The sequence below is a fragment of the Tachysurus fulvidraco genome, chromosome 2 (assembly GCF_022655615.1).
Source record: "Tachysurus fulvidraco isolate hzauxx_2018 chromosome 2, HZAU_PFXX_2.0, whole genome shotgun sequence".
NCBI classification, from domain to species: Eukaryota; Metazoa; Chordata; class Actinopteri; order Siluriformes; family Bagridae; genus Tachysurus; species Tachysurus fulvidraco.
Window position 1 is genome coordinate 12967375 of NC_062519.1, and position 20676 is coordinate 12988050.

The following is a 20676-nucleotide window of genomic DNA, read 5'->3' on the forward strand; positions in this document are numbered from 1 at the left end:
AGTACCGAGCTGTATAAAGCCCCCAGCGTGTGGCTGGGCCGCGCAAACTTCCCTCAGTCGACTCAGATTGCCCCCCCCCCCCCCTTCACCTTGCTCAGCCTCAGAAAAAAAAATAACTAAATACGAAGAAGAGTTTCACACAGATCAAAGCGAGGGGTTGTAAATAAAGACAGCGACCGTCGCAATGTCTTCCTTCTCTATTATTTCCTTTCAGTGTTGTGATTTTGTGAAGCTTGTGAGTTTTTTTACTTATTTCTTCTTAGTTAGTGCTTTTTCCCCCCTATTACACATACTTCTGACAGAAACCTTCACCGCAGGCGAAACGAACGCGATACTAATGTACCGATAGTTCTTTTCCTTTTTCGATGAAAAGCTTTTCTTTTCCACTATTGCCTCATCTTCCTGTCAAAATCTCACAGATGACAAAACAACACGGACATAATTAACATATCTGCCACGGAAATATACCCATTAAAACGCTATCAAGATCAACAGGATTTATCTGATTAAAAAGTTGTGGGGTTTTTTTTTTTGATGGAAAGGGAATAAAAACGGGAGGAATCCGTGTAGCGGCGGTTAGACGGGCGATCGTCACTCTGGGTTTTAATGACTAAATAAATAAATAACTGAATGGACAGATGTCATGTGAGCACAATTTCAATTTAAATGGAAAGTGGCGAATTTTTGAAGAACGCCATGTCTTTCCTACCATGGCACCTTAATTTAGATCTATATAAAAAAAAAGGCATTTAAAAAGAAAATAAAGAAGGGGGAGAAAAAAAAAACAAAGAACATGAATTTGGTCGTCAGTAATTAAGGCATTCACTCTCCTTTCATCGAGGATTTAAGGATGCCATGAGAGAATTAGCTTGAAAAGGTAAGATGACTTTGATGCAAATGTCTTCCTTCACGGCGATTACAAACAAACAAACAAACAAACAAATAAATAAATAAACATGTAAATAAGTAAATGTTAAAGAAAAAAGTGACAGAATGAAATGACAAGTGAGGACAAAGACAGGAAGGTTGGCTTGCTAGAAGTCGGCATTTTGATTTAGCTCTAGTGCTGTTTAAGTGATCAGTTGGAGCAGGGAAAAGAGCACTCACTTGCGTGGCAATGAAAAATGGTCGCACTGAAACACACACACACACACACACACACACACACACACACACACGCATGTATAACTCAAGCTTTCTCTCTCTCTCTTTCTCTCAGCCAGAAAGAACACCATAAAACATCTTCTCAATGAGGCTGCTGGAGAGGAGATGTCAGTTTGGGTAAGCTTAAGGAAGGCTTCTCTCTTGACCATCTCACACACACACACACACACACACACACACACACACACACACACACACACACACACACACAGTACTGGGATTACTAAAAGAGAAATAATGAGTCTTTCTTCATGCTGAGTGAGGGAAAGGGGGAGGAGGGAGCATCTGCTGTTGAAAGAAAGAAAGCGCTTAATTACAGAAAAAATGCGTTGCCTAGAACAACCCAGGAGCGTTCGGGACGGAGCAAACTCCGCAACTTTTGTCTCGACAAATCGTACGATTGTTTGACGATTAATTATTAAGCGCTGCTTTCACGCCAGAGCTTTAAGATGCACGGCAATTTGTTTTTAAATGCATGCAAAAACGTTTACTTCAAAAGGCAGTGCCGTGTAACACACATACACACACACACACACACACACAAAGTGGAAAAAGGCGGGAAAAAAAAGTGTGTCGAAGGAGGAGTGGACAGATGAGGGAAATCCTCTTCATGTTATTTCTGTAAGAAGAGAGAAGTACGCGTGAAAAATCCCTGTACAAATGTCAGGCGAGTGGCACTGACCGTAAGGGCGGGCTTCACACACACACACACACACACACACACACACACACACACACACACACACACACACACACACACACACACACGTATATTTATACACACACGATGACACCACCTCAACCAAGTCTGACCACAGAGATCGCCCCATCAGCCCCAAGGACACACACACAGTGCAAAGAGCTAGGGAGGGAGAGCCGGGGACACTGTCTAAGTGTGTGTGTGTGTGTGTGTGTGTGTGTGCGTGTGTGTGTGTGTGTGTGTGTGTGTGTGTGTGTGGTGGTGGGGGTATTACACAATTATGCAGATAACAGCTGGGGATAATATAGTGGCAGATGTGCCTCGGTCAACAAAGCCTGCTGCCCACAGCCTGCAGATGGAGAGCGAAAAAGCAGTTCTGCTCAATGCTAACTCCATCTCAGCAAGTTCACACACACACACACACACACACACACACACACACACACACACACACACACACACACACACACACACACACACACACACACACACACACACACACACACACACACATACACACACAGTTTTTTTTCCAACTGTCTAAATAATAATAATAGTAATTAAAGTGGTGTAGAAAATTAACTTTTGGATTCTTTTTTATTTTTTATTTTATTATCAGAAGGCTTTTTTTTTTTTTTTTTTAACATGGAAAAAAAAATCTCTCATGCCCCTTATTTACAAATCAAAGCGCTCCACTTTGGGTCTGATTTAAATACGTTTCAATTCTCCTGTTCATCGTCTGGGGGGAAAAAAAAAACTCTAAAAAGCATTTCTAGTATCTTTCATGCATCGAGTCCAGTGATACGTCATGAGTTGAAACAAAAATGTAAAGGAAAATAAAAATCATAAATAAGTGAAATAAAAATGTCACCTTCATTATCGTGGCTCCTCTAAAATCGTCCTAATGCTTGCTACACGGTACAGTGTGTATCTAAACAATTTTTTTAGTTTTTTAGTTTTTTAAATAAATATAAGGAGAAAAAATAAATGACCGCAAACTAAATGAGATTCATTCGTCTTAAGGCAAAAGTTTGTTAAAAAATATCTGAAGTATTTGGTGCCAGCTAAGCCACGGCTTTCCATCACTGTCTTGTTACACGACAGAAATTTCTGGGTTTCCAAAGAAAACAGAAGGATCTCGACTTTGTTGTGTGAGCTGAGATACTGCTGTGTGGTTTAGCAGATCATCTCTGAAACTCTGAAATCTTTCTCACAATCTGACTCTGTGAGTCTGTCACTTCATCCTATGATCGCTATGTTGTTCGGAAAGTCCTGCAGACTACGCCACACACACACACACACACACACACACACACACACACACACACACACACACACACACACACACACACAAATTCTACAGCACTTCACCCTGAGTGCTTCCCAAAGGGACAATAAATGCCCCCTTGTTCCATATTGGCCATCTCTCAAAATTCTCCCAAAACTAGCTAACAGTAACAGCATTAACTCTTTTGTTTAACTCTCGTTTTTCGACTCAACATCCCAAAAATCTGTATTATTTGAAAGTGTGAGCTGAACTGTGAACGTGGTCAGACAAGCGAACTTCGTCTTTAGCTGCCGTTATACAGCTGATAGTTTGTGGATTAGCCGATGAACGTTACTGATGTGGTCACCCTGTGGGTGGTGACTTCTGCTCTCGGACTCTCTCACACTTTCAACTTGTGGATTAGGATTTGTCGTAAAAAAAGAAAAAAAAAACACAAAGGAGAGAGAAAGACTGGAGAAAGATCTACTCCGTTCCTGGGTGCTAGCGTCCGGCTGAAGTTTGCTAATCATGCTACTTTATGCCAGCTGAAGGGATTTCACCAGAGCGCTGCCTTTGAAAAGCTGCAGTGTGCACGGCGGTGAGGAACTAAAAGAGCACGAACGATGGCTTTCACTCCCTGAAGCTGTCACTTAGCCGTCACCCTCGTGTCTTTCACGGGCACGTTATAAACTGCTGAAAGTTTCTCTCCCTCGCCGTCTTTTTTTTCCCCCTCTCTCCAGAGGAGCCTAACTGATATGCACGCTCGACCCCCTACTCCTCCTCCTCCTCCTCCTCTTCTGCCTGATGGACGTGATGGTTTGTCAGTCTTTAACTAGGGTTTTCAAAATATACACAGCGCCGTGTTATGAGGACCTTCGTGAAAGCGAGAGCAGCGGAGGTTAGAAGCAGGGGAGGAGAAGCAGGATTGAGAGAAAATCCATAACCCAAATACAGCTGTCAGGCCAAATGCAAACTTAGCAGGAGCAGCCTCTTCTTCTTCTTCTTTTTTTCTCCCCTTCAAAGCCTGTGCGCAGAGCGCTTAAAGCGAACTCGGACCGTGTCACCGCGTGTATCGATCAGACTCGTCTGAGTGGGAGGTTTCACCAGCAATGCTTTGCTTTACTCGTCGCCTCTTTCGCTTATATCCCTCCCTTATCGCTCTGCCTCTGACTTCCTCGCTCGTGTCCTCCGTATCTTTTTCTCTTCCTGGCTCTCTGCTGGAAGTGTTTCGAGAGCTGAGCTTTTTCCGGCAGCGAGCTCAATTCCGAGTACCAATAATAGGCCATAAAGCTGGGCTGATGTCTGCCCAGGGCTCTCCCGGGACGCTTAGCTAATGCATCACGAGGAATAACGACCAACACCTCTGCCACTCTCACTGCCATTTCCATGCTGACTTCCTCTGGCTGACTTTCCTCCACTTCTCAGTGGAAACGGGCCTCGACCCAGCTCCGTACGGTGAACTTAAAGGCATCCGGTCAGCTCATAACAACCTAACAACCTGGAATAATCCTGCAAAATTGTTCCACATATATATAAATATGGAAGGGGGAAAAAACTTGCAAAGAGGAACTCAAGCTGCCAGCAATGTTTAGTCTCCACGCAGGACAAAAAAAAATCCTCCTACCTCTGCCAGCTCCATGAACTTACAGGGTTCCTGCCACCTCATACTCCACACAATGTCTCTATTAATCAGATCAAGCTTCAAAAATTAAATAAAAAAAATCCCTCATCCTCATTTTCACTTCAAACCTTTTCTTTTTCCTCCTGAGACAAACTAGCGAGATGCAATATGACAGTTTGTGTTGGTGAGGGTTATTTTTTTTTTTACTTTTTTTTTTTTAAATTTTTTGTTTTGTTTTATTGGTCGTTTCTCTCTGAGGAGAAAATGACACCACTCTCTGAGTCTTAATAAAAACAGGCCTCACTGTCTAAAAACGTGTGTAATTTATTATTCACACAAGAAAATGCCCTGGCTCGCCGTTCCACTGAATAACATCTTCAATTAAAACCATATGTTTAATCACCGTTTCTGTGGCGCTGCTGGTTACTGCTGGTCAGCACAAGAGGCGACGCATTCAAAGGAGGCAAATGGCCGTAAAATCCCGGCCTGACCTTTTCGCTGAGGGTTCGCCCGAGTAGAAAAGAGGCAAACTTAATCATTGCATATTTTGCACAAAAAAAAAAAAGAAAAGAAAAAAGCTTTTGAGTGTGAGGGAAAAGTGGTGGAAAACGGTCAGTGATGTGACGTGAGGTTAAACAATACAACAAAAATCTTCATTTACACATGGGTGTGTGTTACTCTTCAAAAACACTTTGATCAGGGGGGGAAAAAGTACTCAAAAAAAAAAATACATTATTTTTGGAATGGCAGAAGTGTTTAATGGTATCAGAGCCAACAAGTGCAGAGGACGACGCTTCGTAAAATCAAAAGTGCTTTAAATGAGGACAGCGAGGAATAAAAACTTAAATCCACATCCATATCACTTAACTAGAGCTCTCTCACACATACACACACACACACACACACACACACAATTAGCTAAAGCACATCCTTCTTCTTTTTTTTAAACAAAACCATCACACACTAACAAGGCTGACATCTGTTAGTTCCAAAACTGAAGTGATACAACACACACATTCCTCCTTTAACGACACATAAAAATGTTTGCAAGCTCACACACACTGACCTGTCAAACATCACCATGCAGTTCCAATAAAGTTCACTGTTCACACACTCCACTCTGACTTCACAATTAAAATGCATTAGAATATTAAATCAAATGAGAATTAAATAATATACTAGTGATAATGAGTAAAAAAAAAAAAAGAAAAAGAAAACAAAAAAAAAACTGAAGTGTGTGATGTTTCAGACCTCCTTCTTTTTTTTTCACGTCTGGCCGCAGAGCCGGTGTGTGAAAATGATTTGTCTGAAGTGGGGCCGTTGCCACTTGCGGCTCCAAAAGCGACACAAAAGCGCACAATGCGACTGAAGTCGCCTCCTCAGAATTATCCTCATTACTATCATTTGTATTCACGAAAGAAAGGGAAGATCTGTGCCCTTGCCTGGTTGGGCTTCACACTGAATTACTCCATCATTCAAGCATGATTGAGAAGAGCAGGTAGAGGACAACGGCACATTTACACCAGTATTTTCACCTCTAAAGAATATAATATATCAAAAACAATCTAATATTAAAAGAGCAAACAGAATTGTAGAAATCCCAAAATATTATCATTGACTTCATACATATATATAAATGTATATATCATTTTTTGGCTTCTTCCAAAACAGTATTTCTGAGTCTGCAGGTGATTTAATTAAAGAAGTTCAAGCTCATTTTGACATAGAGTGTTAACCAAACCCAGGATAAGCAGATAAGCAGATTGAGTTGTATGCGTTGTATTATTCCTGTAAAAATTTGCTAGAGGTCCGGAAGAAATAAATTAATTAATAAATAAATAAATAAATCAAATAAAAAAGCATCAGAAAGCAGAAAAGCAGCTCTTCATAACAGTGATTGTGTTCAAAAGGCCATGAGCGGATTGAAATGTTCTGAGTGCTGTGAATGGCACCAGGCAAAGGCAGGAATGCCACTGGGAAACAGGGTCAGAAAGCCGCTAGAGGAAATGTATAGTGCCCGAAGCCCTGTCCTGCATCAGTCACCCCGTAATAACACGCGTGCCAACCACTGTGCCATCCTCTGGGTAGATTTTACATGGCAGAGAAAATTTGTGACAGGAGGCACAGATCAGTAGAATCTAGATTACACACTCTGGTGATTTATTATTTATACCAACATGTGCAAATCACGCTTTAGCAATTCAGTCCTCACACACATGATGCCTTTATAATAAACATTATGCCTTTGTAATAAACATTATGCCTAAATATAATTCATTCATTTTGGCCACTTTTCACTTTTCTGCACTTTTACGTTTTTGTTTTTTTTGTTTTTTTAAAAAGTGCCCATGTTTGCATTATTTCACACTTTTATTAAGTGCAAAACATTTGTATAGAAATCCGTGAAATAAACCTGGAAATCACTTGTTTTGCACTATTTATTAATTGCGCGCGTGGAGCCTAAACGGAGCGCGAGGCGAAACCTCACGAACACTCACTTTTACTATATTCGGCACTTACAGGGATTAAGTGTTCCTGCGCTGTGTTCATCGTTTTTAAGCTCTCAAATAATAACCAGCAGGTCAAAGTTGCACCCCTGACAAGTTTCCGTTTTCCCGGAAATCAGAAGACAGCCGTAACTGTTGTTATAACGCGTTATAGCAGGCTAAATCCACATGGATCAATAACCATCTGTCATGCTGAACAACGGGCGCTGTCAGTCTCGCGCACACCAAATACTTTAATATATATTTTAAGTTATCCAGGGAACATCAAATTAAAATATTAAACCAGAAACCTTTTATTACGTAAATTGCTTCATTCTTACGCCAAATCCTTAATAGCCTTTTGCGGAAGAAAGTTAAAAAAAAAAAAAAAAAAAAAAGATATCTAATCCAAACGTTTGGGAAACGCAGCGTGTAACTGAGCGGTTTGTCGCGTGCGCAGAAAAATATTACTGTTTATTTACTGATTCATTCATTTATTTCTTTTTTTATCCGACCTGAATATATGATTTAATAAGAAGCATATTATAATAATAATTAGAACGAATTTGCATCTAAAATCAGCTTAGGCCTTTAACACACAACTCATGTTTTTATATTGATATTAGTATTATTTCATCTTTGTTATTTCTGCCTAGAATGAATAAATCAAATTGGGATCATTTTAACAACAGAATTGTCTACAGACAGAAAGAAAGAAAACGTGTCAATATGCTGTCAGGAGTTTCTCTGGACTTAGTGTTATAATTCAAACTCCTGATGAGACACATTACATATATTAAATATAGATTAAAATCTTTAGTGGCAGACTTTCAGTGCATTTCACATCAGCTAAAAGTTCCCACCAACTTTCATTATACCGCATTGTGTCGCTAAACTCACTATAAAACATTATTTCTGTATTTATTATTTTATTTATTTATTTATTTTTACATAATAATGCAAACACAACTGCTGTTTTCCTGCTAAAATGATAGAATCCGTGTGATTAATTTTTGCATTTGATATTAAAAAAACAAACACATGCATAAACTGTGGGTTTTCTTTTTTTTTTTTTACCCTTAAAACGAGACGTGCCGAATTTTCTTCGTATTATTATTTATTTATTTTTATTATTATTTGTCATTTTGCATTTTATTTTAGAAATGACGTTTCTACACCCTGGCACGCGCTCCCACACACACACACACACACACACACACACACACACACACACACACACACACACACACACACACCTAAAAAGAAACTTATTACAAAGGAGAACTTAAGTGAAGAGAGGCTGAAAGAGGCAGGAAAAAGTTGAAAAGGAAGAAAGAAGAACGATATGAACCTGTTGGCAAACTCGGAAGAAGTGAAGTTTCAGGGCGCGCGCACGACCATGTGGATGTTCTCGCTCCTTGGTTGGATGCAACGCGTCCCGGTGATGATTCCAAAAGCCGCTCACACGCCAAATGAGACGCAGGAAGATGCGACAAACAAAAAAAAACTAAACAAAACAAAACGGAAAGAAAGGAAACAAAACAAAAAAAAAAAAACAAAACAAAAAAAAACGTGCGCTCTGGGGTCAATATCTCTGGATCATTACTTTGTAATGACTTGAATAGTCTTTATTAGTCCTTCGTCTTTGTGCGTTTCTCCTTGTGCTTCCTCAGGACGAGACGATAAGCAGGAACAATACCGAGTACCTCGCGCACACTAGCTCATGGTCACCGCACGAGGAGAAAAGTTGGTGAAAGCGAAAACGAGCACGTCGCTCCGGAGCTTCTTCCTCGTTTGTTTGTTCCTCTTCGTTCCTTTTTTTCCTGCCCCTTTTTTCTTCTCTTCTGTGTCACTTTCTTTCTCTGTGTCGAGTCTCAGCAACGCTTCGCCCTCGTTGGCATCCCCCTGTCCCGCACCTCGCGCACTCTTTCTCTTTCGTGGAGAAATCAGTGTAGGATTACTCGCGCTCGCGCGCACTGGCGGTGATGTGTTTGGAGGACAATTGACTCTACCGTAATGCGCCTAAAACAGGTGCGCGTGCACGTTTCCTCCTCCGCTCCAAGCTCCTACTTGCAAATCCCGCGCGCCGGAACAGGGCTGCGTGCGTGTGTGCGTGTGTGCGTGTGTGCGTGTGTGCGTGTGTGCGTGTGTGTGTGTGTGTGTGTGTGTGTGTGTGTGTGTGTGTGTGTGTGTGTGCGCAGAAGCGCACGTGCTTTTTAACGTCCCGACACGGCGTTCAGTGTTATGCACCAACACGCAACAGATGTCACTAAAAGTAACAAGTAAACAATAAAGCCTTTACAAGCTATTCGTTCTTTCTTCACTCGATTAAAATATATAACATCTAAATATTCCCCAGTGAAGCATTGAGTCTGCATTCAAGTCTCATTGTTAAGGTTATGTGTTATCTCAGTGGCATAACAACAAATAAGAAACAAAAATATCACATATTCCCCTACACTTTTATTTATTTATTTTATATCATTTTTTGTTTATCCAAAGATCTGCTATTATTTAAGATCTTATTATTATTTAATAAGTGCATCTTAATCTTTAAGTGAAAATCAAGGGCATGGCACCATGTGTGGCCGTCAGCTACATCTTGGGTTATTAGCTACTCAATTGTAATTCATGTAGATTTTATTAGTTATATCCAGTTTAAGTGTAGGTTTGTATGTATTTGGAGGGATTCCAGAGCACAGTACTATAATAAGGGTTGTTCATAATGTCAGGAACTGAGCAAAATCCACAAAAACATGATACAGCATACAAAATAACGTAGGTATAACACCCCTTTTTTATTTTTTTATTTTTCAACAAATGCATATTTGGTCTTCTAAATAATTAACTAAGGAAGTGTCACCTCTCTGTGTCTGAGCCACACGTCAAAGAACCCGGAAACGCAAAAGCCTTTCTTCTCTTTTTTAACGTTAAAATAAAAAAACAGCAGTCCTTCAGATGTCCATCAGACAAATACGACCTCTATCAGTCGAAGCCACTTAGAGAAATCAATAACACTAAAACCAAAACTCAAATCTAAAAAGTTACGAGGGCCAACAACCTCCCTAAAAACCGTGCTGACTTCACTCTGAAAGTCCCGCCAAGCAAATCTCAACTCCTATCTCAGTGGCAATCGATTAAAAAAAGTACAGTATATGATTTATTATGATTCATAGAGCTGAGTTTTTTTTTAATGTGAGGTTCCACTTGCTGTGGTTTTTGGTCAAAGAAAAACTCAGTGAAAATGGATGTCAGGACGTGTGTTTGGACTTTCTTGGATGGACATATGAGTATAGCTTGCGTGTGCAGTGGGTAATGGTTTTCTGTCCCATCAGGTCACACACACACATACACACAAGCACACAAGCACAGAAAGTGCACGGAAACTCTGTAAAAAGCAAGAACCTGAGCCATAGTCTTCTACCATCACAGGGTTAAGATTAAACACTCTTGCTCTTGCTCCAGCTAATGAGCCATCTGCAGCAAAAAGGATTACAAAGAGAACTTCAAGTGCAGCCGAGTCTAACCCCTAACTAGCTCTCTCTCTCTCTCTCTCTCTCTCTCTCTCTCTCTCTCTCTCTCTCTCTCTCTCTCTCTCTCTCTCTCTCTCTATCTCACACACACACACACACACACACACACACACACACACACACACACACACACACACACACTATCATACCAGGCGCAAATCCCCATACACAAGCTTAAAGTTCATCAGGACGATGTTGCATATATCAAAGCACTTTGCTTTACATCATCTTATGCCCTTCTATAATCTAAGACACCTCTTATCAGCTTTGCCAAGTTCACATCAGCAAGATATTAAAAAGGGAGGCTTAATAATCTGGACAAAGCTACGTTATGACTTGTCATATGACCACACGGAGGAGAAATTCCCATGTACATGAGGTACCTTACAGCTTCTGAAGCAGACATCAAAAGGTCATGTGGATTTAAGACCGAAGTGGGAACATTCAGGGAGAAAAATACAGAAAAAATGTCAATCCAGAGAGAGAGAGATAGAGAGAGAGAGAGAAGTACATGAGAGTGAGAAGATTGAGTAAAAGCAGATTTTTATTTAAAGATTCAGCGATTTCTTAGGACCACACAAGCGTAAAAATAAACACAAACAAGTGGATCAATGATGAAACACTAGAAAGTGTGCGCTTACTTCTTGAGCACCTTGGCTTGAGGTCTTCTCTTCTTTTTATTCTCTTCTCTTCTCTTCTCTTTTCCTCTCTTCTCCTCTCTTCTCGTCTCGTCTCGTCTCGTCTAGTCCCGTCTAGCCACTCTGCATACTGGAGGAACACTGCCAAAACCAGGGACATGCAAAACAGTTGTGCTTGTTTGATGTTTGTTTATTTGCCTCTCTCTCTCTCTCTCACTCTCTCTCGAGCATGCAGCTCATTTCATTCGCTGCTGATGCAATGTTTGTATATCTGTTTGTTTGTTGTTTGTTTACTTGTTTGCATAGACAGGAAGTCCTGAGAGGGTTTAAACTAGAACAACTACGGAGGAAGAAAAAGGCTTTAGCCGTAAGTGCGTTGAAGGCCCAAGCAAGGGCAGGACTACACACACACACACACACACACACACACACACACACACACACACACACACACACACACACACACACACACACACACCGAGAATATTACAGATGAATAGTGACCACATAACCCATCAGACATATTGCAGGCTAAGGCAAAGGTTAGTTACACTGTCACTGAGATCTAATAACATCCTCCATTCTGAATGAAAAAAGAAAAAAGAAAAACACTTCAGCACGTTAGCCCGTTTTCGATTAACATTTAAGAGCAAGCTTTGTGGTTAATCAGGGGTAATAATTATCAAAGTCGACAGGTAATTAAATTAAACCATAATTGGCTACATGAATTGGCTGTTCTACAACATTTTTTTCCTATACATAATTAAAGAGAAATGTGTGGTTTCCAATGAGTGACTGCACCAAAAAACAAAAGAAAAGTGATTAAAGACTGACAGGTGAAGGTGAGATCTAATATAGATCAGCATTTAAATATATCAAAGATAGTCTATATATTTAATCAAAGAAATTTTACTGTCTTGCGCATGCGCAAGCATTCGACTTGGGCAAGGGCCATACTCTATAAAACATGTAGCTTTATAAAACATGGCCCAACACAACCCTTTGCCCAAGCACTGGGATGGAATTGGCTGTGGTGCTGCTCTAATGGGTAGTATTTTTTTGGATAGTGTTTGTTGTGATTAATGGTGTTTATTGTAATGATATGCATTACAGAAGGCAGCTGTTTACTGTGATGGTGAACAACAGAGATTATAGTAAACACCGTGTTCATGTTTACAGGTATGCTGTTTAAAGAAATAGACAGTGTTTAGAGTCAGAGATTAGGTATCAAATGCTGTTTAGGTTTATAGCCAATATAGATGATGAATGGTATTTTGTCCTGTGTTTAATGGTGTTTAATCGGACGGTGTTAACTGTTATGGTTTATTATTTGTGTGATGATATTTAAGATCATGGTGTTCGTTGTGGTGGTGTTTTTTATGATGACATGGTGTTTTTTCTGTGTTAAGTGGTCTTTACTCTGGCAGTATTTACTACAGTTATGTTACTTGTTATGGGTAGTGTTTATTTCAATGGTGCATTAGGGGCTTTTCATGTTTATAGTCAATATAAATTTCCCTTGTGGGATGATGCTTACTCAGGTGGTGTTTACTATGATTATTGTGATGATGGTGTTTACATTCACAGCCAATATAGCTGTTATAACGTGGTGTTTTCTGTCCTAGATGTTGTGTACTATGTTTATGCTTATTGTAATTGGTGGTGTTTATTTTAATAGTGATTATTCCATTATGTGCTGTTTATGTTTAGAGTATGTAAAATGGTGTTTCTTGTCTTAGATGGTGTTTAACTGTTATGGTTTTGTTTATTATTCTTCTGTTTACTGTAGATGTAGATGTTATTTGCTCTAATCATGCTTATTTATTTTGTTTGTGTTTGTTTTTTTTTGGACGATGTTTAATAATTTGTAGTGTTTATTGTTGCTCTGTGATGGTGTTTATTGTGATGAATTGTAAAGTATAGTTTTCGATCTTTACTGTGTTAGTATTTGATGTGACTGTTTACCTCAGATGATGTTTACTTGTTTACCTCAGATGATGTTTACTATGACGTGTGTTGTGTTAGTTATGATAAACAGTTTGTACTCTTATGGTGTTTACTGTGACGTGTTTATTATTTTGAATGTCCACTGTGACATGTTTACTCTAAATGTGGTGTTTGATGTAGTCATGGTTACAGTGTCGGGTTGTGTTTACAGAAATTATAGTAATTACTCATTTACTTTTATGGTGTTTGTTGTGATTGTCTTGAATTTGATGTTTATTTTGATATGAGGTAGTGTTTACAGTGACAGTGTTTACTGCAAAATTTGATAATTACTGTTAAATGTGATAGGGAGCTATGTGAAGGGTGATGCTGTGTGTAATGGTCTTGGTGTGACTATTTTAATAATAAATGCCAAGTGTTTAATAATAAATACCAGGTGTTTATTGTGGTAGGTATTGTTTGTGGTTTTGTTGTGTTTTAATGGTTGATGTTTGATACATTGATATTGCGTGTATGTTATTTTGTATGATAACGATTACTCTAATGGTGTTTGCAGCTAATCCATAGTGTTTATTGTGACTGTGTGTGGCATTTATTGCTTGTTTTTAGAGGTATTTGATTTATGGATTTTATTATATTAAACAAGTGGCTGGGATTCTAAGAAATATAGTCTCTTCTTCAGTAATCTTCTGCAGATGAGGCTGGTGTGCTCTATCTCATGCAATGCTTTAGGGAGTGAAATTTGGCTAGCCAGTATTTAGGGAGGCACACACACACACACACACACACACACACACACACACACACACACACACACACACACACACACACACACACACACACACACACACACACACACACACACACACGAGCCAAAGTCTAAGAATATACTTCCCAGAAAATCTTCACAACCTGTGTGTGTGTGTGTTTGAACTTGTGTACATGTGGTATTAGCTTAAAAAATAGCCGCCATGTGGGAGCAATGCAGTAAAATAAAGTGCCATAAAATAAAAGTTATTGCCACCAGTGTTTACAAACAACCCCTAAGGCCTTAACCAGAAATAGAAAATGGAACATTCCTGCCTGCTGTGTGATTTGAGACAAGGAGAGGAATACCATAGCGAGGAAATCAAACTATTTACCGCATCTTGGATAATATCCCCGCAGTGAGCCCTGACCTCAGGAGGAGGGAAAACAACTGATAAAACGATGTCATGGTTTGTGCAGCGAGACAGTGGCTGGGTGTGCAACACAAATTATGCTTCTCGATTGTCGAGGCAGTTCAGAGGCCCAGCAGCATGTTTTCATTAAAGACTCATAAAAGTGTTTACAGCTGCAGCTGGCTCGGATTAAAGCACAATAAATAACACCGCACCGGCTTGTTTATCCTGTTCACACACACATACACTCACACACATACACACGTAACCCTGATGTCTCAGTTAACAGATCCATCTAGGGGCTGTTGCTAAATCATGCAGGTAATACCCATAGTGCAGTAATCGATCCTAAGCTGCTGTGCCGTGTGAGATGTTTATTCCTGAATAAAGCCGTCATAAAAATAAGCCACTGACGACAAACCTTTATAAAGACACCACCTTTTTAAAATAGCAAACAGCATGGGTTCAGATCAGGCACAAGGCTGCATATAAAACACTTATTGGTGACTGAAGTGTCACCTGGGGCTTTAAGAGAGGCGATGGTGCTTAGGTCATCGGGGTTACCGGGGTCATTGGGGTTGTCGGGGGTTAGAGGTAGTGCGCAGGGTGTGTAGAGGATTTTGGGTTTTAATTACTGGTGCTGAGTGCTGCATGTTGTACAAAGGGATGCGTCAAAAGATCTCTTGTTGAGGCAGTGTGGCTTTACACTACACACACACACACACACACACACACACACACACACACACACACACACACACACACACACACAATCGCTCAGGCGTTCTACATTCACAGACCCACATGTACATAGAGATCAACACACACTAACATAACATGTTCAGACATTCATTTATTCATTCTCTCTCTCTCTCAGTCTCACACACACACACACACACACACACACACACACACACACACACACACACACACACACACACACACACACACACACACACACACACACACACAGTGTGCCCTTCCTCGGCTACGATCTTGTATCAAAGCAAACAAATGACACGCTGTCAACCCCCCTCTTTTTTCTAAAATGACACTCCATATCTCCAGTAACTGACATTATCAATCGGCGACGTGCTCAAATCTTCTGGTCCGAGCTCGCCATTCCCACAGGGGAGCTCGGAGCCTTCTTTGTTTGCTGTGAGACGGTGCCGGAACGAGCCCTGACTTTTTCCCCAAGCGCAGGGAGAGCTGTCACACAGTGTGTTTAGCACAGAGCTGGCCAGATTAGGACAGGCATTGTCAGCTTCGCCTGCGTCGCTGCCTCTATCAGGCACCGTTACAAAGTGTGTGGTGTGGCATTTCTGCCATGAATGCAATGCTTCACTGTACTCTAACATCTTCACTGTAAATCTGCAGCCACTGAATGAAAAAAGGGTTCTAGAGCTCATTAGCATTAATTACTCCAGAACTCTGGAGTGTGTATGGATTCAAATATTCAGTTTTCTTAGATATGTTTGCAATAATAATAATAATAATAATAATAATAATAATAATAATAATAATAATAATAATAATCACCACTACAATTACTATAACGACAGTGTATATTATCAGCAACTACTACTAATAATAGTAATAATGTGATTAATGATTTTTTAAAGAAATATTGTAACAATTTCACATTGTAACAAATAATTAAGATATTATAGTTTTCATATACAACATTAAATTGAAATATAGCTCTGTTATTATTATTATTATTATTATTATTATTATTATTATTATTATTATTATTATTATTATTATTATTATTATTAACACTTGTGTATTTAACATGTGTTAAATAATATTTATTCCTAAATTAATATTGTTACTATTATGACTATTACTAAGAAATAATTAAGATATTATTCTTAATTTATTAATACATTTATCATAAATATCGGTGAAAAGACTTTTCACTACCTCCATCTCTCTCTCTCTCTCTCTCTCTCTCTCTCTCTCTCTCTCTCTCTCTCTCTCGCCTTCTATAACTAACACTCTCAGCTATGTAAAAATGTCTTCATTATTTCCTGCTCTCCCCTTTCTCTCTATCTCTGTGCACTCTTTCTCTGGCAGGTGCCTTTATCAGGCAAGGAGACAGAGGATGAATAATGTGCTGAGTGTGTAGAACGGACAGAATGAAACGACTCATCCAGGAACGAGTGGCTTCTCATCCTCTATATCTCTTAAAGAATCCGGCCCTTAATCTGATGGCCAGAGCCTAATGCGCACTCAGCCAATTACGACACCAGTAACTTCCTGCTCTTAAAAGATCTCACTTTTTCAGCCTTTACAGCTGGCCTAAAGTTAGACTGGAGATGTTGTACGATTGCAGGTGTTAATCCTGGTTTGAAAGCAAACTGAAGGGAAATTATTAGGACTTTTTATTTCTTCTTAAGCTTTCTTTCATTCTGATCATTTCCAAAAAAGAATATGTGACCTCTGCGATTCTGCTCGTCCTTGAGTTCCGCTTTAAATATTCAGTGGATTAAAAGGGAAAAGAATAAAAGCCTGCATTAGCCATATATTTCCAACGTCCTGTATAAAGGTAATCTGTCTATTATGCAAAATCAAACATAAGAGAATGTAAAAAAGGCAAATTATTTAATGAGGACTTATATAGAGTGGACAGGGTGTTTACACGGAAGGATTTAGTGTAGGTTTAGATGAATCTGTTGGAAGAAGCGTCCTCGAGGACGGTTACCGAAATCTCGACAGAAGGGCAACAGACCAGTTTCAAGAAGAAGAAATAATGTTGGAATGTTCTTGAGAGGTCATCGAAAAGAGGCTCATATTGACTCGTATAGGCTAAGGAGGGACTCTGAGTGTGTGTGTTTGTACTGTGTGTTTGTGTGTGTGTGTGTGTGTGTGTGTGTGTGTGAGAGAGAGAGAGAGAGAGAGAGAGAGAGAGAGAGAGAGAGAGAGAGAGAGAGAGAGAGAGAGAGCATTCAGTCTACCATGTTCCAAACAACAGTTGAGCATCACGTCTGTGAATGCAGCGTGTGCGTAATGCTGGTTTCTCTGTCTTTTCACTTACCGCAGAGAGGCCTGATCTCGTCCTCAAATACGGAAATATGAATTTCATGCTCTCTCTCTCTCTCTCTCTCTCTCTCTCTCTCTCTCTCTCTCTCTCTCTCTCTCTTATAAGTGAGTCATTACGTTTGGATGAAATCCGGGCCAAGCCCTCACTCCTCGACTCTCTCCACCTCTGACTGACGCAGAATCATTTAAAAACGAGCCACTTATTACCGGTCCAAACTCTTTACAGCCCCGCAGTGGCCGACAGAAGACAGCTTTATTCCCAGAACACTGTCCAAACTGATAGTTATATACGCCTTGGCAGCCTTTCTGCTAAATCCTGCTGTGATTTGTAACATTACCTTTACAACTTTCAACTGACTCAAGCAACCGAGAGACCTCTTTATGACACTAATACGCCATTTTTAACATACCGTTGCAATAAAGATCGGCTCAGCTTTATGAACACTAGTGATGTGTGATTCACAAATGATTTTCAAATTTGAAAGTTTCTTTTAATGGCTGTCTAAGGGAAGTTATTGGTGCAGTGAATAAGCATGCCTTGGAACAGAGTGCCAGATCTCTGTCATATTAGACATAGGACTGGAGAAAGAATGTAATAATGATGTGTTACTAACATAGAGTTTGTGCTAGGTTGTATTTACATAAGTTTATTAAAAGTAACTGGAATGAATTTTTACCATATTGATCCCTTTTTTGGCAAAATCAGACACGCTAAAACATCGGCGTTAGTACAGTATCTCAGCATTCGAAGACTTCCCTAGTGAGAGTTAGTGAGTTCAAAAGTTACATCAATATTTGCATGGGGAAAGTTCCCTCTGTTCAAAGTCAGCATGTTCAGGTGCGTAATTTAAATTTCTGGGCGGCTTGTTCCGATTAATAAAATTACCTACGGATTGTGTTTAAACTACTGGCTGTAAAGATGAGCTCTTTCCTTTAGGGGAAAAAACAACAACATGGGTTCGAAAATGCGGACTGGGAAAACATATTGAGACTCGATGTAGCACGAAGCAACAGACATAAAAAACACACAGGCCGAGACGGTCGCAGCGGCAGGTTAAAGCACTTTATTTTAGAAATGGCAGACAAATCCAAAATGCAGGGCGAGGGCATGAACATGATGACAGATGAGAATCGGGCGATCCAAAAAAAAAGAAAACACTGTCGACGGACCTAAAATCAGGAACCAGGAAACGTGACAAAAATCAAAGCCAGAAAAGCAATAATATTGATCAAGCAGAATATGTCAAGCTACTTTGTGTCGAGTGAGTGTAAACAGTTCCTTTATTGTAGTGTTTGTGCACCTGTGTTATATAATGTTCAGGTGTGTATGATCAGTAATCAAGTGAGAACTGGAGTCACCAGGACGTAGCGTGTCTCTGGAGTCGTAATGACACACTGTTGCAGGTGAGGTCGAGGCAAAAATATATTAAAGCTGATTGTAATCATCATGTTAATCACACGGTCAAGGCAAATTTGGCAGCACCTGATTCAGCACGTCTTATTTTTCGCTTCGTAACAACAATGACTGAAAGAGTAAAGCTGAAATGGAAATGCCAAGAAAGTGTATTGTTTCTAATTAAGCAACATGTATGTATGTGTGTATGTATGTATGTATGTATGTATGTATGTATGTATGTATGTATGTATATACAGTATGTATGTATGTATATGTATATACAGTATGTATGTATGTATGTATGTATGTATGTATGTATGTATGTATGTATGTATGTATGTATATACAGTATGTATGTATGTATGTATGTATGTATGTATGTATGTATGTATGTATATACAGTATGTATGTATGTATGTATGTATGTATGTATGTATGTATATACAGTATGTATGTATGTATGTATGTATGTATGTATGTATGTATGTATGTATGTATGTATATACAGTATGTATGTATGTATATACAGTATGTATGTATGTATGTATGTATGTATGTATGTATATACAGTATGTATGTATGTATGTATGTATGTATGTATGTATGTATATACAGTATGTATGTATGTATATACAGTATGTATGTATGTATGTATGTATGTGTGTATGTATGTATGTATGTATATACAGTATGTATGTATGTATGTATGTATGTATGTATGTATGTATGTATATACAGTATGTATGTATGTATATACAGTATGTATGTATGTATGTATGTATGTATGTATGTATGTATGTATGTATGTATATACAGTATGTATGTATGTATGTATGTATGTATGTATGTATGTATGTATATACAGTATGTATGTATGTATGTATGTATGTATGTATGTATGTATGTATGTATGTATATACAGTATGTATGTATGTATAGTATGTATGTATTTATGTATGTATTTATGTATGTTGGTTTGTATTTACTCTCACCCTCAAATACCATGCTGCATGTGTTTGTCCAAAACATGTTTCATTGTACCAAAAAGCCGGTTAAAGCAAACTGCCAAACTGTGGAGCTGAACTGAATACTGCTCCACACTCGGGTTGATGTGACAAGCGGCTTAAGTTCAAGGTCGTGCGTAACTGAGTCATGTCTCTTTTTTTCGCCGAACTCCACCCCATATGCAAAACTCTTGTCTGAATAATCTGAAGGTCTGTAATACAGCCGAGGTCTGTGTGCAATTTCAGCAGTAAATCCTCACCCCGGCTGCTTAACTCAGCTACGAATACGACCTTTGTGTTGTTTATTAATTGTTTAAGTTTGTCTTTGAGCTACAAGCTTTATTATAATTAGGTATTTTACACGTGTATTGACGGAGATGTGAACAAGAACAAATGACCTTGTGGATTTCTGTACTTTCATACGTCCAGTACAGTGCAACATTTCAGCGTTGTGTCTTTGCATAGAGAAACAATACAGGTACAGGAGATTAGTTTAAGGTTAAACAACCAGCTCACAAAAAGAAACAAAAAATATTTTGCCCCGATTTAGTCTTTTATTTTTTTATATGAAGTAGTTTTCATCATGTGGTCAAACCTGCTTTCCAGTCTGGAGATCTGACTGTCAGATATTGTGTACTATTATACTAGCAATTATAGCAATTATTATAGACTGTATATTGTGAATCTAATCTTTGTTCACATGATCAGATAAATC

The 20676-nt window shown here is 39.1% G+C and overlaps 1 protein-coding gene across 4 annotated transcripts in view; it reads right to left on the reverse strand.

Moving 5' to 3' along the window:
* The window catches only part of foxp4 (forkhead box P4), a 129429-nt gene extending 120104 nt beyond the window's left edge, over positions 1-9325 (reverse strand). The window contains exon 1 of one of the 4 annotated variants that reach the window (XM_047805363.1): positions 8590-9325. The gene's annotated coding sequence lies outside the window, so the exon portion shown is untranslated. The remainder of the gene's footprint in view (positions 1-8589) is intronic. The other 3 variants (XM_027144330.2, XM_047805366.1, XM_027144331.2) reach the window with 3 other exon arrangements.
* Positions 9326-20676: the final 11351 nt, after the last annotated feature.